Below are 19,736 nucleotides of genomic sequence, written 5' to 3'. Positions count from 1 at the left end.
TATCAAGTAGTACAGCTGAATTAAGAAGCATGATATAGAAAAATGTTGCATTCCTCTGGACTCCACAAAATGAAGCGGAGTGGCAAGATCGAAAGTCATCCTTAATCACTGCACCAGTTTTAGCAATATGACTGGCGCGATTCTCCGCTCCCGTGGTAATTCGTGAAGGCCATCGTGAAATCGGCCGACTTTCACGACAGCCCGATACGGCCCCGCTCACGAGCTATTAACGCCCCGGAAATGGGCTAGGAGCGGTGCCGCAGGAATCGCGTGCAAAATGACGCCACAAGCCTGCGACGCCCGAATGACGGCAAGAATGACGCCGCTCCGCGTCGTAAAAAGGCGCGAGCAGCCAGAACAACGGAGGAGGAGGAGAGTGAGCCACGGAGGGCCACCCCGAGGTTCGGAGAGGCAGACCTCGAGACCCTCCTAGATGAGGTTGAGGGGAGGAGGAGCATCATCTGCCCTAGAAGAGGGCATCGCCACACTGCGAGCGTTGTGCGACGGGCCTGGTGTGAGGTGGGCACGGCAGTCAGTGCTGTGGGGCAGACGCCCCGGTCTGGGGAGCAGTGCCGCAAAAAGCTGCACGACCTCACCAGGGCTGCCAGGGTAAGTGCCAAGACGGTGCCCCCGGGTCACAACAATCCCCCCCCCCATGTACTTAATCACCTACCTCCCCCCCGGCACGAGGGAGAGGGGGAGGGGGGCAGAGTGAGTGGAGGGTGGTTAACCAAGTAGTCACAGACCCACATGAGCGCTGCGACCCCCTGGAGAGATGCAATGGTTTAGTTCCAACTTTTCCCCCCAACCTGTGCCAATATCTGAACGCCCTGATGATACCTGCCGAATTGATGATCTATCTATGCCCCCCCCCAAAAGGACAAGACTGCTCACATCAGCCGGGAGCGAAACAGAACCGGAGGGGGTTCACCCATTCTGCACCCCTGACCACGTTCGAGCAGAGGGCACTGGACCTTGCTGGGGGGATCTGCCACCTGGGATGTCGCGCAATGCAAGGTTGGAGGTGCAGAATGAAGTGAGACAACCCTGCATGACAACCCCCACCCCCCATCCTCTGTCCCTTTACACTCTGCCCACTGGACACCCCCCCCTCCCCCCCCGCAACCCCCCCCCCTCCCCCCCATCCTCTGTCCCTTTACACTCTGCCCACTGGACACCCCCCCCCCCCCCCCCCCCCCCCCCCCCCCCCCTCCCCCCCATCCTCTGTCCCTTCACACTCCCAATGGACCGTCCTACGCCCGGCCCGCACGTCTCTAAATAACCCCGTTTCATTCTGTTCCATAGGACGTGCTGTCGAACAACCAGGGCTGTCTGCGTCCAGGCGAAGACGAGCATCTGCCACCACCACCACCGCACCCAGGGCCGCACGCCAGAGGGTGCCAGGAGGACAGTCAGGATTGCCATCCTCCCAAACCGAAACTGTGGAGCAGGAGGCACAGAGGGAGAGGGAGACATGGGCCGCCAACGCCATGCGGCCGCTCATCATTGGGCTGATGACCCCGAGGACATTTGTACGGACGAGGACCTAGATCTTGCGGCACTGCTGTCTCCCACACCATCCACCATCCCAGAGACACACACCTCGGTTGGGCAATTAAGTGATGAGGCTCCTGGGTCACGGTCTGGTTCGCACAACACAGCTGAGCTGGGACAGCAGGTGGAGGTCGGAGCAGCCGAGGGGCTGGACTGTCAGAGGGCAGCCCAGACCCAGCATGCAGCTGGCTCCCAGACGTTTCCCGGGTTCCTGGATTTACTTGACCCACCCGCACAGCCGATGCATGTCAAAACCCAGGAACACAATGACGGGATGAGGGCTGTCTTCCAGCCGCTGCAGATGCAGTTAGAGGAGTCAAACCGCGTTCAGGAGCAGGGAGCGGTGCCGCTCATGGCAGCCACCCAGGCCGACACCGCACAGGTGGCATCTGCGGTCGAGGCAATGGGTGAAACGGTTTCGGCCATGGGTCAGGTTCTGCAAGACGTTGGGCTTCACGTGCACGCGTCATCCTTGGCCCTGGACAGGGCTGCCCTCTCACAGGCAGCAATGCGCCAGAGCCAACATGACATTGCCGGCGCACTACGGGCCCTGGCCGAGTCTCACCAGGTCATGGCCCAGTCGCAGCACGCCATGGCACAGTCCCAGCAGTCAGTCGCGGAGAGCATCAACCGCCTGACACACGTGCTGGATGGCGTTGCGCACTCACAGGTTGAGATCGCACAGTCCCTGGCGGAAATGTCTCACTCCCTGGACTCAGTCTCAGCGAACCTTCGGACCCTGGTGGAGACCGTCGCAGGCCTCCAGGACTGGCAGCGCCAGGTGTCGGTGGGGCAATGGGGCACCTCACCGCTCGTACCCCCGTCCCACAGTGAGGCCCGAGAGCCACCGGGCTCCCCGAGGGAGGAGGAGGTTTCGGGGCCCGTCCCATTAACTCCATCACAGGATGTCCCGGAATGCTCGGCCTCCCCCCGTCCCATCCCTGGTGCATCGGGTGGGCAGCGGGCAGAGCAGGGTGGCACCACGTCATCCGAAACGCCCGCGGAGCAGCCTGGCCTAGCAAGGCTGGGTCGCCCCTGGAAACGAGTGCTGACGGGGAGAAATGTCGAAGGGGGCGATTCGCAGCAGTCCTTCTCCACTCCTGCTGTATCATCTGGGGAATCACTTAGACGTAGTGGTAGGGCCCGTAAGGCCAACGAAGAGGGACACAAAGTAAGTTGGCACAGATGAAGGGCACAGATTAGTTGTAGGGGCTGGGCATCTGAACATTATGTTAACCATTAAACTCACTGTTGCACCAAACTTGTAAGACTGTGTGATTTTTCCGTTGCCACAGGGATCGTGATGGTGACCGAGTGTCGCTGGGGTTGACGAGCGGTGAAACTTCGGTGCCGGGTGTGCAGTCCCTTCCCCCCCACCCCCTCCCACAGCTTCCCCACGCGGGCACGTGATGGAGTGTCCGTGAAGAACTCAGCGAATACCGACATGGATGGTTCAGCTATTGCCATGAGTCAAACTTTGTCTAACGATTCTGAGCTCACAGCTCATCGCAGAGCGGGCTGTCATCATTCCACATGGCACTGATCACATCCGCTGACACAGCCATCAATGTTGTGCCATACCGTTGTGCCGCAGTGGTAAGGGTGATCTCGAAGTGGAGCAGTGTACGCAGAGTGGGGGTGGGGGGGTGGGTGGTGGTGGTGGCAGTTGTGTGTTGACCCTCTGCGCGACTGGTGATGCAGGTGGTTGTGGTGGTGTTCAGCGGCGCCATCGTGCGCAGCGCGTGAATCTGGCTGCCACCAAGGCTTCGCGTGCCCGCCGTCCTCGCCGGGTCCATCGTGCCTCCTCCTGGACATCACCAGCAGCCGGGTCCTGTCTGTGTGCTGCGCCCAACACTCCACCAACCTCCTCCTCCTCCTCCTCTGTGTTGGCACCACTGCCACTCGCTTCTCCCTCCGCCTCCTGCAGCAGGGCATCTCCCCTCTGCATCGCGATGTTGTACAGCGCACAGCAGACTATGACAATGCGAGCGACCCTATCGGGCTGGTACTGCAGGGCCCCTCCGGAGCGGTCCAGGCACCTGAATCTCATCTTCAGGAGGCCAAGGCAGCGCTCCACCACACCCCTGGTTGCTGCATGGGCCTCGTTGTATCGGGTTTCCGCGTTGGTCTGAGGCCTCCGTATAGGCATCATCAGCCAAGACCTCAGTGGATAACCCCTGTCGCCTAGCAACCAGCCCCACAGCCGGGGGGTGCCGTCCCTCAAATATCGCAGGGATGTACGACTGCGCCAGAATGTACGCATCATGCACACTCCCGGGGAACCTTGCGTACACGTGCATTATCCTCATGTGGGGGTCGCATACCACCTGGATATTCATGGAGTATGTCCCCCTCCTGTTTGTGAACACGTCCCTGTCCCCTGCAGGCGGGCGCATGGGGATGTGAACACAATCGATTGCCCCCTGCACCATCGGTATCCCGGCCACGCTGGCAAATCCACGAGCTTGTGAATGTTGACTTGCCCGGTCCTCGGGAAAGGTGATGTAGCGGTCGGCGATGGCATCGAGGGCGTCGGTCACATCCCGGATGCACCTGTGCACCGATGCCTGGGAGATCCCGGAGACGTCCCCGCTCGGAGACTGGAAGGAGCCGGTAGCATAGATGTTAAGTGCCACCGTCACCTTGACGGCAACTGGGATCGCGTGTCCTCCCCCCATTCCACGTGGCGCGAGGTGCGCCACGAGGTGACAGATATGTGTCATTGTCTCTCTACTCAGCCGGAGTCTTCTCCTGCAGGTGATGTCCGTCATTGTTAGGAAAGAGACCCGGACACGGTACACCCTCGGCCTTGGTCATCGCCTCTGGCGCCGTGGCTGCACCCTCACTCTCTCCTCTTCCTCTTCCTCCTCATCCTCCCCCCCATGCTGCTCGACGATGGGCCACTCCGCGGCCATTCCCTCTGCTGCTGCAGCTGGCCCTGCATCCACTGCGGGTTGTGGCTGTGGACGCTGCTCCATCTCCAACTGCAGTGCAGCAACCACTGCGCAGAACATAGCCGTTCTGTTCGCATACATTATGGTCACCTACAGAAGGGTGGTGGGGGGCAGAGAAACGGGACATGTTAGACGGAGGTTAGTCGACACCTCGGCAGCCGCCAGCCATGGGATACCTGTGTGTCCCGGTGGCCTAACCACGCTGCTGACACGCGGGCAGCCTAACCCCTGGTCACTTTCTGCATCCAACGGGCTGTTAACTACGTCCTCCTCACCGGTGTGTCAGTGTCCTGTGGCCGTACGCCACAGGGCAACCAGCGGCCGTGTCCTCTTGACCGTCCTGCCATGGCAGGGCGGCTGACATTTTGTAACCGGGGGTGGACGAGTCACTCCCTCCCTCCCTCTCTCTCTCTCTCTCTCTCTCTGCCTCTCTCCGTCCCTCCCTCCCTCTCTCTCTCTCCCTCCCCCCTCCCCCCTCCCCCCTCCCTCCCTCCCCTCTCCCTCCCTCCCTCCCTCCCTCCCCTCTCCCTCCCTCCCTCCCCTCTCCCTCCCTCTCTCCCTCTCCCCCTCTCCCTCCCTCCTTCTCCCTCTCTTTCTCTCCCTCTCCCTCCCTCCCTCCCCCTCTCCCTCTCCCTCCCCCTCCTTCCCTCCCTCTCCGTCTCTCCCTCCCTCCCTCTCTCCCTGAGGCACTGAGGGTGGTCGGTGCCGGTGCCGGCTGGGGGGCAGGGGGCACTATGGGGGGGAGCTGTCGGAGTCGGCGGTCGGTGCGGGGCCGGGAGCGTCGGCAGAAGGGGGGGGGGGGGGGGTCGGTGGGGAAAAAGAAGTCGGGGTTGGTGGGACGGTCGGTGGGGTCGGTGGATTCGGTGGGAGAGCCAGCGGGTGCCAGGTCTCGCAGGGTTACAGTATCCTGCCTGCCGTCGGGTGCTCGACGTAGGCATAACGAGGGTTTGCGTGCAGCAGGTGGACCCTCTCGACTATGGAATCCGTTTTATGGCTCCTCACGTGCCTCCAGAGTAGGACTGGACCCGGAGTCGTCAACCAGGGTGGAAGCGAGACCCCAGAGGTGGACTTCCTGGGGAAGACAAACAAACGATTGTGAGGGGTCTCGTTCGTGACCGTACAGAGGAGCGACCTAATGGAGTGCAGGGCATCGGGTAGGACCTCCTGCCAGCGGGCGATAAGGAGACTCCTTGACCATAGGGCTAGGAGGACAGCCTTCCAAACTGTTGCGTTCTCCCTCTCCACTTGCCCGTTCCCCCGCGGGTTATAGCTCGTCGTCCTGCTCGAGGCGATGCCCTTGCTGAGCAGGTACCGACGCAGCTCATCGCTCATGAACGACATATCCCGGTCGCTGTGAATATAAGCGGGGAAACCAAACAGAGTGAAGATCCTGCGCAGTGCCTTGATCACGGAGGCCGAGGCAGTATCGGGGCAGGGGACAGCAAAAGGGAAGCGGGAGAATTCGTCGATGACGGTGAGGAAATAGATGTTGCGGTTGTTGGACGGGAGAGGCCTTTTGAAGTCCACGCTTAGTCGCTCAAAGGGCCCAGAGGCCTTTATCAGGCGGGCCTTGTCTGGTCGATAGAACTGCGGTTTGCATTCCGCACAGATCTGGCATGCCTTAGTCATGGCCTTGACCTCTCCTGTGGAGTAGGGCAGGTTGCGGGACTTGATGAAGTGGGCAAGCCGGGTGACCCCCGGGTGGCAGAGGTCATCGTGGATGGCTCTCAGGCGGTCCAATTGCGCGTTGGCGCACGTGCCGCGAGACAGGGCATCTGGGGACTCGTTGAGCTTCCCCGGGCGATATTTAATATCGTACGTATAGGTGGAGAGCTCTATTCTCCACCTCAGAATCTTGTCGTTCTTTATTTTGCCCCGTTGTGCGTTATCGAACATAAAGGCGACCGACCGTTGGTCGGTGATGAGGGTGAACCTCCTACCAGCTAGGTAGTGCCTCCAGTGTCGCACGGCCTCCACTATGGATTGTGCCTCCTTCTCGACTGCAGAGTGCCGGATTTCCGAGGCGTTGAGGGTTCGGGAGAAGAACGCTACTGGTCTGCCCGCTTGGTTGAGGGTAGCAGCCAGGGCGACGTCTGATGCATCGCTTTCTATTTGGAAGGGAATGGCTTCGTCCACCGCGTGCATGGCGGCCTTGATGATGCCGGCCTTGATACGGTTGAAAGCCGACTGGGCCTCATCCGTCAGAGGAAAAACCGTGGTCTTAATGAGTGGCCGGGCTTTGTCCCCATATCTGGGGACCCACTGGGCGTAATAGGAGAAAAGCCCCAGGCACCGTTTGAGTGCCTTGAGGCTACGAGGGAGGGGGAGTTCCTTAAGGGGACGCATGCGGTCGGGGTCCTGGCCTAGGATCCCGTTCTCCACGACATAGCCAAGGATGGCTAGCCGGGTTGTGCGAAACACGCATTTCTCTTTGTTATACGTGAGGTTGAGGGCCCGGGCAGTCTGGAGGAACTTCCTCAGGTTTGCGTCGTGGTCCTGCTGGTCATGGCCGCAGATGGTGACGTTGTCCAAGTACGGGAAGGTCGCCCGTAAGCCGTACTGGTCAACCATTTGATCCATCGCCCTCTGGAAAACGGAGACTCCGTTTGTAACACCAAAGGGCACCCTGAGGAAGTGAAACAGCCGATCGGCTGCTTCAAAAGCCGTGTAGGGGCGGTCCTCTGAGCGAATAGGGAGTTGATGGCAGGCCGATTTGAGGTCAACCGTGGAGAATACCCGATACTGGGCGATGTGAGTCACCATTTCAGCTATGCGGGGAAGTGGGTAAGCATCGAGTTGTGTGAAGCGGTTTATTGTCTGGCTATAATCCACTACCATGCATTGCTTTTCCCTGGAGCGGACTACTAATACCTGGGCCCTCCAAGGGCTGTTGCTGGCCTCTATGGCCTCTTTTAGTAGCCGCTGAACCTCTGACTTGATAAAAGTCAAGTCTTGGGTACTGTACCGGCGACTCTTGGTGGCGATGGGCTTACAGTCGGGAGTGAGGTTCGCGAAGAGGCGGGGTGGCGCAACTTTGAGTGTCGCCAGACTGCATACTGTGAGTGGGGGCAGGGGTCCGCCGAACTGCAGTGTCAGGCTCCTCTCTCTCTCCCTCTCCCTCTTTCCCTCCCCTTCTCCCCCTCTCTCTCTCCTCTCTCCCTCCCTCCCTCTCCCTCTCTCTCCTTCTCCCTCCCCCTCTCCCTCCCTCCCCCCTTTCCCTCCCTCCCCCTCCCTCTCTCCCTCTCTCCTTCCCTCCCTCCCTCTCTCCCTCTCTCCCTCTCTCCCTCTCTCCCTCCCTCCCTCTCTCTCCCCCCCTCCCCCCCCCTCCCTCTCTCCCTCCCCTCCCTCTCTCCCCCCCCTCTCCCCCCCCCCCCCTCCCCCCCCCCCCCCCCCCCCCCCCTTCCCACTGGTCGCTGCGTTCTCGGGGATGCCTTCCCCGGTTTTCCCAGACTCTGTCGGTCCACTCACCTCCTCGCTCCTCTCATCAGCCGGCACGACTGGCTGGTGACTTTTAAAAGCAGGTGTGATCGCCGATGCCGTGACCTGGCATTTAGTCGGCATTTTGGGCGTATCGGGGGATTTGCCGAGCTTTTTAGCGGGAAACCCGATGTGGAAATTTTGCGCGGTTGGGAGAATACCGGGAACGCGTCGGACCGGCGTCGCAGGAAAAAACGGCGCGGCCCGCTATTCTCCGAACCAGCATGGGGTCGGAGAATCTACACCAGTTTTAGCACTATGACTGAACACGAGTCACCAAAATATCAACCAAAATAGCAAGTCAGAATGGTATTGGCGCAGTTTTACTACAAAAAGCAAATGACAATTCGTGGAAGCCTGTTGTGTTTGCATCTCGCTCCATGATTGATGCACCATCGATTGCACGTGAGGCGAGTGATTTACCAATGTCAGGCTTTAATTAACTAGAACACAGCCTGGCGATCGTCTACAGTGGAAAGGGACGATCGTCAGGCTTCTGAGCATTTATACCTAGTTGATAGAGGCGTGGTTAACTCAGCCTCTCGGCCAATCGGTCGAGAGGCACATGACCGACCAGGGCCAATGGTAAGCCGACGTTCTGGCCCAATGGCAGACGAGTATGCAGATCATATCATCACAATGACGCAAACTGAGCAAAGGTATGCTCAGATTGAAAAAGAGTGCCTAGGTCTCTTGACAGGCATCACTAAATTTCGCTGCTATGTCTATGGACTGCCACACTTCTTTGTTGAGACAGATCACCATCCGCTGGTCAATATAATCAAAAAAGATCTAAATGACATGTCGCCGAGACTTTAACGCATGATACGGAAGCTGCGATGATATGACTTTGAATTAATATACAAACCAGGGAGGACTTGACAATCATAGATGATTTTCGATTCAAAGGGGACTGCATTGTAATTCCATCATATCTTAGACAAGACATTCTCGCACAAATCCACGAAGGGCATCATGGATTGAGAAATGTAGAAGACGAGCACGGCAATCGGTGTATTGGCCGGGAATCAACAGAATATAGACAACTACATTCAACAGTGTCGGATATACCAAATGCACCAACCAGCACAATCTCAACAGACCTTGGTGGAAAGGAAACTAGTTACTCAACCATGGACTAGTCACAATGGACATATTTTACTTTCAAGGCTGTGATTATTTGATAATCATTGACTATTACTCAAATTTTCTGGAAGTTATCATGTTATCCAGCTCAACAACACATTCAGTTGTCAAGGCAACAAAGGACATATTTGCCAGACATGGCATGCCAATTACTGTTGTCACAGACAATGGACCGTGTTTTAGCAGCCTAGAGTGGTTACAATTTACAAATCTATATAACTTCACACATGTAACTTCTAGCCCATTATACCCGCAGGCAAATGGGAAGGCTGAGAAAGGGGTGGGAATTGTGAAGCAGCTTCTCAAAAAAGCTATGGAGGCCAGAAAGGGCTTTGACTTGGCACTGTTAGCATACAGGGCTACACCATTGTCATCGGGGATTTCTCCAGCACAACTACTGATGGGACAAAATATACGTCCTATGTTACCAAAGCTCATTATTCCAAACAAAGATCAACAAATGGTCCTCACAAAATGCAGCAACTGAAGAACAAACAAAAGAAATACGATTATAAAATCTCCAAACCACTGTCTGCACTCAAAGAAGCTGATATCGTACGCATTTGTAATCCTGAAGGTGGATGGATGGACATTGCAAAAGTACTCAATGAGCTCACACCAAGATTATACGTCATCAGAACACAATCTCGAAAGACTTTTAGAAGAAACAGAAGAGATCTCCAGAAACTTAAACAACCTGTTACATTCACAGATTCAGCTACCATGAGTCAAAAACTAATTTCCTACAAATGTTCCAAAAGCTATATTGTCAAATGTACCAGATAATTCACAGAACACTTAATAACATGAAGAAGGTCTACAAGACATAGGAAACATCCAAATAAATAAATTTGTGAATTTGTAAAATAACATCAGTTTTATCATTGTTGACATGCTGTATAATATTGTAAAGAAGAAAATGTATAGACAACATTTTATTTCAAAGAAAGGGGATGTGACATTATACAAATGTACAGCATGTAAAGAGTTAATATTATGTTAAGCCTAGCTGCTAGAGGGAGCTAAGGGACGGTGTTATATATTGCACAGGCTCTTCTGGGTCTGATGAGGTTGGAGCTAGAGGAGATTGGAATGATAGTGTATTTCAGAGTTTGTTAAAATATAATTGTTATAGTTAATAGATATAGATAGTGTTAACGAGTGTAGTCTAATTCTTATATGTATGTTTGCTATTTGAAATAAGTGTTAAACTCAAATTTAGTACTCGCATCCAGGGGCTGGTTTAGCACAGTGGGCTAAACAGCTGGCTTGTAATGCAGAACAAGGCCAGCAGCGCGGGTTCAATTCCCGTATCGGCCTCCCCAAACAGGCGCCGGATTGTGGCGACTAAGGGCTTTTCATAGTAACTTCATTGAAGCCTACTTGTGACAATAAGTGATTATTATTTATTTTTAGTAGTGTTAAAATAAAGTTAGTTTTGTTCTTTAAAAGAGCTCTGTGTATCTTTGTGATCACTAGTATTAGCAGTATTTTGCTTTTATTGGGCGCGTTTTTCTGGCCTCGTTGCACACTCGCTCAAGTGAAACGAGGCTGGTGAATAGCAGGAGAGGTTAAAACCATGCACCGCGCCAATCAGTTTGCAACGCAACCGGTTTGCTTCCATAGGTGAAATCAGGATCTCGCCGTAGTGTGGCGAGAAACCAATTATCACCATTTAAGCCCTATTTCCATACAATTAACGGGAGCCACCACACATCCAACGGCCTCCCGTTATTTATTGGCCTCCCCAGCAAGTGTTCACGCTAGCACCGATTAGTACTTCATTTTAAAACCATGAACCTGGCGGAAGAGCTTCTGTGGGGAGGCGAGGAGGTGAGCAACCATCTTCTTTCACAGGCAAAGAGCCCGGGGGCACTGGGCTTGCCGCCCCAGTGCTCGGCAGGAGGTGGGGGACCCTTGGCTGGGGTAAGGGACCCCCCGCTAGGGTGGGTCACCATGGGAGGGTGGGGAGGAGGCGCTGGGGGAGCAACCAGGGGAAAACCGCATGTGGCACCACCATGCCAACCCGTGGATTGCATTCCGGGGGCAATCCTTGTCCCTACCTGTCTGCCCCACCGACTACCCATAACCCCCACCGACTGCCAAGGCCTCAGGCCGTGCGGCTTAAGGCTACTGCTAATAGAGAGTTGGCAATCGTGGGTAAGTGAGCACTTCACACAACCCAAGTGAATTCCCGTGGGTGGGCGAGCCATGTAGAATGTGGGAGTCATTCCCCAGTATCCCAATCAGACCAGAATATCTGGACACTGTGCCTGAACACTGTGAGAGGCAACACCACCCACACAGCAGCCAACACCCGAACACCCAGGGGATGGGACACAGCTCCAGCAACATGTCCACGACTGGAGGATGGAGAGGGGGCCAACGCCAAGTCCAGGTGATGTTATAAGCAGATGTCCGGGGTACAGGGTCTGGGGTCCGGTGAGGGTGTCTACTGCAGCCGGGCGTTCTGGGTGGGGGTTGGAGGGGGATGGATTAATGGGGGAATGGAGTATCGTGGGGTGGGAGCCACCGCTGTTTGTCAGTCTAACAGCCTCTCCCAACTCCTTACAGATATTGAATACTATGGCAGGGATTTTGGACCCAGAACTTGTCCTGTGTTGCTGCTGCTAGACCGGGTGGCCAGACGCCGGAGACGGCAGCAGCAGCAACAGCGTCTGCAGATGCTCGAGGCAGTGGCCCATGTGCAGGGCCTCACCCTGAGGACCAGGCCACCCATCAGGCCAGTGAGGGACCCAGAGGGGGAAGCTGGTAACGGCCCAGGGTGCACAGGTGTCACTGGTCGTTCGATCAGATGACGGACAGAACGTGCCGCAGGAGGCTCCACCTCAACAAGGAGATTGTGCGGCAACTGTGCCATGTCCTTGTGGACTTGGCATCATGTGAGGAGGATGGCACTTGCTCCCAGTGGCCGGCAAGGTCACCGCAGCCCTGAACCTTTAGGTCTCGGGATCATTCCAGTGCTCGAGCGGGGACCTGTGTGGTATTTCACAGACTGCAGCCCACTGGGGCATCCGACAAATCACAGATGGCCTGCTTGCCCGGGCGTAAAACCACATCCTCTTTGACATGGACCAAGCCCAGCAAGGTGCCCGGTCATAGGATTGTCTGCCATTGCTGGGATGCCCCAGGTACAGGGTGTAGAGGATGCCATGCATGTTGCCCTGCACTCACCGGGCCATCTGGGATGCCCTATGTTAACAGGAAGGGATTCCACTCCCTGAATATTCAGCTCATATGCACATGAAGATCACGCACATGTGTGCACGTTTCCCAGGGAGTGTGCACGACAGCTACATCCTGGTGTAGTCGGACATCCCCGGCCTCTTCGAGAGGCACCCCAGGATGGGCGCTGGCTCTTGGGGGACAAGGAATATCCGCTGAGGCCCTGGCTAATGATGCCAGTGCGGAGGCTGGAGACCGAAGCGGAGACCCAGTTCAATGAAGCCCATGCAGCCACCCAGGCTGTGATTGAATGGTGCATCGGACTCCTCAACATGCGGTTCCAATGCCTTGACTGCTCTGGTGGTGCCCCTCAGTATACCCCGGAGGGTCACCCACTTTGTGGTGATCTGCTGTGCCCTCCACAACCTTGCACAGCAGCGGGGTGATGAGATGGAGGTTGGTGATGAGGAACATGTGGTTACCGAGGAGGATGAGGATGAGGATGATGAGGCGGCGCCAGACCAGCAGGGGCTGGAGGACGAGGCCATGGAGGAACCGGAGGATCAGCCGGAGGATGAAGGACAGGCGGAGGGGCGAGGGTCCGGCAAACCCGGAGAGCCAGAGAGTACTTCATTCTGGCCTGATTCACTTACGATGTAGCCTGGTCTGTCATTGCTACCTTACCCACCCTCCACCTCCCCTGGATATGTATTACATCTCTCCAGGGTGCTGGGTCTGTGTTGGCATCATCAGCAGGTCACTGTCGAGGGCAGGGCGATGATGATAACCTGCAGAGAGCTGAGCGCTGGTGCTCCTCAATCTATGCCATTGTCTGACCCCTGCCTGTCTGCTGAGTGCTCGGTCACACCCATCACTTGCACACGGTGTGCCCAGGGAGGGAGGCCTGGAGAGATGGGCCAAAGGTTCGGAGGTTGCCTCGCATCACGGAAGAAAGTGACAGAGGTGTCATACTGGTTATGCACAAGGGCGCCATTGTTGCGGGTGGCTGGGGTTGGCTGAGCAATTGCAGCTTAAGCGCTGCTCGACCTTGTTAGCGGGGGGCTGGCGAGAGCAGTGCAGGCAAATCGGCTGGTGAGCCTTTATAAGAACATAAGAACTAGGAGCAGGAGTAGGCCATCTGGCTCCTCGAGCCTGCTCCACCATTCAATGAGATCATGGCTGATCTTTTGTGGACTCAGCTCCACTTTCCGGCCCGAACACCATAACCCTTAATCCCTTTATTCTTCAAAAAACTATCGATCCTTATCTTAAAACATTTAATGAAGTAACCTCAATTGCTTCACTGGGCAAGGAATTCCATAGATTCACAACCCTTTGGGTGAAGAAGTTCCTCCTAAACTCAGTCCTAAATCTACTTCCCCTTATTTTGAGGCTATGCCCCCTAGTTCTGCCTTCACCCGCCAGTGGAAACAACCTGCCCGCATCTATCCTATCTATTCCCTTCATAATTTTATATGTTTCTATAAGAGCCCCCCTCATCCTTCTAAATTCCAACGAATACAGTCCCAGTCTACTCAACCTCTCCTCGTAATCCACCCCTTCAACTCTGGGATTAACCTAGTGAATCTCCTCTGCACACCCTCCAGTGCCAGTACATCCTTTCTCAAGTAAGGAGACCAAAACTGAACACAATACTCCAGGTGTGGCCTCACTAACATCTTATACAATTGGAGCATAACCTCCCTAGTCTTAAACTCCATCCCTCTAGCAATGAAGGACAAAATTCCATTCGCCTTCTTAATCACCTGTTGCACCTGTAAACCAACTTTTTGCGACTCATGCACTAGCACACCCATGTCTCTCTGCACAGCAGCATGCTTTAATATTTTATCATTTAAATAATAATCCCGTTTACTGTTATTCCTTCCAAAATGGATAACCTCACATTTGTCAACATTGTATTCCATCTGCCAGACCCTAGCCCATTCACTTAACCTATCCAAATCCCTCTGCAGACTTCCAGTATCCTCTGCACTTTTCGCTTCACCACTCATCTTAGTGACATCTGCAAACTTGGACACATTGCCCTTGGTCCCCAACTCCAAATCATCTATGTAAATTGTGAACAATTGTGGGCCCAACACTGATCCCTGAGGGACACCACTAGCTACTGATTGCCAACCAGAGAAACACCCATTAATCCCCACTCTTTGCTTTCTATTAATTAACCAATCCTCTATCCATGCTACTACTTTACCTTTAATGCCATGCATCTTTATCTGATGCAGCAACCTTTTGTGTGGCACCTTGTCAAAGGCTTTCTGGAAATCCAGATATACCACATCCATCGGCTCCCTGTTATCTACTGCACTGGTAATGTCCTCAAAAGATTTCACTAAATTAGTTAGGCACGACCTGCCCTTTATGAACCTATGCTGCGTCTGCCCAATGGGACAATTTCTATCCAGATGCCTCGCTATTTCTTGCTTTATTTGCAGCGAGAAGCCCGTGGGGTCTTGTTCAGTGGACCAATCAACATTAAATTGCATTGCCAGCCTCATTGAGTGCCGGGAAGCTCGCAGCAGTTCCCGCTCACTACCAACTTGAAGAATCGCACCCATTATAGCCAGCTATACCTGTTAATATCTGCAGCCCAATCATTTGTAACCATTTTGAAATAATCCCAACTTTCAGCTATCGATCAGAAAAGTCAGAATCTAGGTTAGAATGTGGAAATCATGAGTCCTGGCCGCATGTGGAGTTATCTATGAAGGTTTGTTGCAATCAGAACTTTTATCTGCAATAAACCAGGCTGTAATCAATGGAAGGGGCTGGTCACAGTAATTCTTAGCATGGGACTATCTATGCCTTCAGCCTGCACTAACATCTGGGGTCAGATTGATAGGGTTATTTCTCGTCGGCATAGATCACGGACGCATGTCCAGGGCTTACCTGGACTCCAGACCAGCCTGGAGTCTGGAAGACATTGGAACAACATTTAATTTCTTCTCTTTTAGGGAGGCTGTATAAACACCTTTAATGTTTATCAGGTGGGTATCCCAGTACCCATCTCATGACCTGGCAACTGTGTTTCTATGTTTCCCGTCCAAGCAGGTACCCTAGATGCATCTCTGATTGTGTGGCCACCTGCCAACAGTAGGCTAATTAGAAAACATCCAGGCCAACAGTGTAATACATGGCTGACTCAACCCTGGCATCGCCGCCCTGTTTCCTTTTGCGTAGGATGCTTTTGCAAAGTGAGTGCAGCAGCTCAGCCTCTTGCAGCAGCAGAAGAGTGGCGTCAGCAGCTTACGGGGCAACTGGAGCTGAGCCCAATTTTTCCAATACAAAGGTAAAAATTGAGTTTGATTTTTAAAGCCTTTTAAAATCTAACTGCCCTCCGGTTCCCGGCTGGGTCACTGTCTGTGCGGAGTCTGCACGTCCTCCCCGTGTCTGCGTGGGTTTCCTCCGGGTGCTCCGGTTTCCTCCCACAGTCCAAAGATGTGCGGGTTAGGTGGATTGGCCATGCTAAATTGCCCGTAGTGTCCTAAAAAGTAAGGTTAAGGGGGGGGTTGTTGGGTTACGGGTATAGGGTGGATACGTGGGTTTGAGTAGGGTGATCATTGCTCGGCACAACATCGAGGGCCGAAGGGCCTGTTCTGTGCTGTACTGTTCTAAAATTCTAAACAGGCCGTAGTTAGGATGTATGTCAGGAGCTTATTAGAATTCCTTGTGTGCCTCCAGATTCGAGCAGGCACACTCAGTGGATGCCATCAACCCGGCAGAAGGTACTGGGAATGGAGTGTGATCTGTGAGGAGCTGGTGGAATAACTTGCTGGATGATTTCACTTCCACCTTCATGAAATGGGACATAGCACCTGAGTAAAAACTGAGGTTCAGATGAGAAAGGGTTTGGCAGGTGAAAAGTTCACTCATCTCTCTGCTTTGGGGCACCTGAGGAGGATATCAATCTGTGACTTGTATCTGTGGAATTAGAGGCTAGCGAAGGTCGCTACCTCATGGAGAGGTGAAAGGGAGAATAAAGGAAAAAAATCCATTGGGAAAATGTTGTTGAAAACGATCGATCACTGTTTTTCCACAGAATCAAAAGTCCTTTCCTATTAGTTCATGAAGAACACATCCCCATTAAAATGACCTATGGAGGAACATTTTGACTGACAGTTTAACATTCCACACGGTCATATGGAATTGTTGCTGCTGTTACATGCAGAAGATGACAGAATCACACCACAAAAAGGAACATGTGTAGTTCAAGCCCAAAATGAGAACTGAAAACAAAGGAATTCCCAGTCTAGACTAAATCAAATTGCCTGCATATGTATATTTTGACCTTTCTGTTTTTGCTTTTGTGTTGGGATGTGCTGATCAGTAAGTACATCACAACAAGAACAATGACAAGCAGCATAACGTGCTGCTATTGTGCTAATTTGTATTAGTGTAAAATAAAGAAAACATCTGTTGGATGTGATTAAACAATTTTGTTTTCAACTACAAAGGTAAACATAATGCTGATGATAATTGCTTCTTACTAGAATTTTTCTTCAAGAATACAACCTCTCTCAGCTGATTGAGGCAGGCTATGTGCCAAGAGAACAATTTAAAATATAATAAACTGATGTCTTTTGAGTTCCATGTTCGTGATTTATTCAATGAAGTTTATAATCAGAATGAATCATTTAATCCAGTTGGCTCCCGTCTACAATCATAAGCATTTTTATTACTTCTTTTAGGTACGAAACATCTGTTGTATTTTGATAAGGATATTTTGCTGAAATGATTTTAAACATTTTTTCAAGTTCAGTGTATGTAGGCGGCTAATAATAATGATAATAATAATCTTTATTGTCACAAGAAGGCTTACATTAACACTGCAATGAAGTTACTGTGAAAATCCCCGAGTCACCATATTCCGGCCCCTGTTTGGGTACATGGAGGGAGAATTCAGAATGTTCAATTCACCCAACAAGCACGTCTTTGGGACTGGAGGAAACCGGAGCCCCCGGAGGAAACGCATGCAGACGCAGGGAGAACATGCAGACTTAGAAGTTAATAGTGGGACTGACAAGAGAGTTGTTGCAAAAATGCAGGAGATGCTTCTCTGCAAATATTATATATATTTGCTTTGCATTCATAGAGTTACTATAGTGCAGAAGGAGGCCATTCGGCCCATCAAGTCTGCACAGACCCTCTGAAAGAACACCCTAACCAGGCCCACAACCCTACTCTATCCCCCAACGCAGTCATCCCACCTAACCTTTTGGACACTCAAAGGCAATTTATCACGGCCAATCCACCCAACCTGCACATCTTTGGACTGTGGAAGGAAACTGGAGCACCCGGAGGAAACCCACGCGGACACGGGGAGAACGTACAAACAAACTCCATGCAAACAGTGACCAAGGCTGGAATAGAACACAGGTCCCTGGTGCTGTGAGGCAACAGTGCTAACCGCTGTGCCATCATGCCACCCATGTGTGTTGAGATGAGCTCACACCATAATGGACATTCAGCTCACTTAGATAGCCTGAAACCACTTCCACCATTTGGTCAGAGGACATAATGTTGAGTACGATAGTTGATTCTTAAAGCTAGCCTGAGAGAGAACTGGCTGAAACACGTCACGAGATTGATCTGCTCCTTTCAATGAAACCGCTTTGGTACACTAAACCTAAGAGTTGAAAGGGAAATGTGCTGGTCTCAGGACTACTGTCAAGGTCAATATTGTTAACATTTTGCTTAATTTAATGAACTATTGATTTATGACACATTTCAACAATTCACCTTGGCCAAATTGACTTAGATAAATCTGGAAAATTATCAGCTTGTATCAGATAGAATAATATTTGTGTGGAGGTGATGGTTTAGATAGAAGCACTGATTACCGGCCATCAATGACCTACAGGTGGGCTGTGGTATCAGGAGGAGCCCTCCTTCTCCAGGACCAAGAGGAATTGATTGGAATTTTTGTGATGAGAAAATCAAAAGTGTTGTGTCTGCCCACTAAAAAAATTCAAGCAAGGTAGGACCAGCCAGATCTATTCCTGGGGAGGAGGGCAGACGGCCTTGCCTTTGCCTCCCTGATCGCCCGCCATAGAATCCTGTTTGGCTGGCGGTCAGCAGCACCACCCAAAGCTGCAGACTGGCTGTCCGACCTCTTGGAATCTCTCCAAATGGAGAAAATCAAATTCGCCATCCGAAGGTCAGACGATGGCCTCCACAGAACGTGGGAGCCATTCACGCGACTGTTCCGGGACCTATTTGTGGCCAACGAACAAGAGGAAGAATAGCCGGGTAGCCAAGAATCAGGGGAAAGTCACCAAAGCATGAGAGGGAGGGATAGACCGGGAGGGGGGTGGGGGGAACCGCTAAGCCTAAGAGGAAAGAAAGGCGAATCACAGGAGGGGAGGGGTGGAGAGGGAAGAGACAGGGAACAAGAGAGGAGAACCAGGGAGGTGGGGGGATGCAGGGAAATGAGAGCCGGAAGGAAGGCACAGGATACAATAACGAACATGGAACTCCAGGAGCAGGGAACAAGGAGAATAAAGACGGAAGACGGGAGGAACGGCAGAAGCCGAGGTGAGCGCGAGACGGCATCGAGATCCGTCCAGTAGAAGCAAGCGACAACAACACCAAACCCATTCGAGTATTGCCCACTAATTGTTTCTCCGGCACCCAAATGTATATTTACCTCCCCAGTCTCCAGCACCCCCCCCCCCCCCCCGCCCACCCGCCCCCAAAACAATATTTTTTATTGTTTATTTTAAATGATTTACTATTTTCTTTTCTTCTCTTCTCTTCTATATATGTGTATAGAACATAGAACATAGAACAGTACAGCACAGAACAGGCCCTTCGGCCCTCAATGTTGTGCCGAGCCATGATCACCCTACTCAAACCCACGTATCCACCCTATACCCGTAACCCAACAACCCCCTCTTAATCTTACTTTAATTAGGACACTACGGGCAATTTAGTATGGCCAATCCACCTAACCCGCACATCTTTGGACTGTGGGAGGAAACCGGAGCACCCGGAGGAAACCCACGCACACAGGGGGAGGACGTGCAGACTCCACACAGACAGTGACCCAGCCGGGAATCGAACCTGGGACCCTGGAGCTGTGAAGCATTTATGCTAACCACCATGCTACCCTGCTGCCCCAAGAGACATATATATATGTCTCTTATCCTGTATACATAACAGTAAATATACTTTGTTCAAAAACTCAATAAAAACATTTATTTAAAAAAAACCTTATGGTGGCAGTGTGACAGGGTCAGTGTGACAGGGGAAGTGTGACAGGGGAAGTGTGAATAGGGCAGTGTGACAGGGTCAGTGTGTCAGGGGAAGTGTGAATAGGGCAGTGTGACAGGGGCAGTGTGTCAGGGGCAGAGTGACAGGGGCAGTGTGACAGGGTCAGTGTGACAGGGTCAGTGT

This window comes from Scyliorhinus canicula, chromosome 10, assembly GCF_902713615.1.
Source record: "Scyliorhinus canicula chromosome 10, sScyCan1.1, whole genome shotgun sequence".
NCBI lineage: Eukaryota > Metazoa > Chordata > Chondrichthyes > Carcharhiniformes > Scyliorhinidae > Scyliorhinus > Scyliorhinus canicula.
This window is presented reverse-complemented; position numbering follows the sequence as displayed.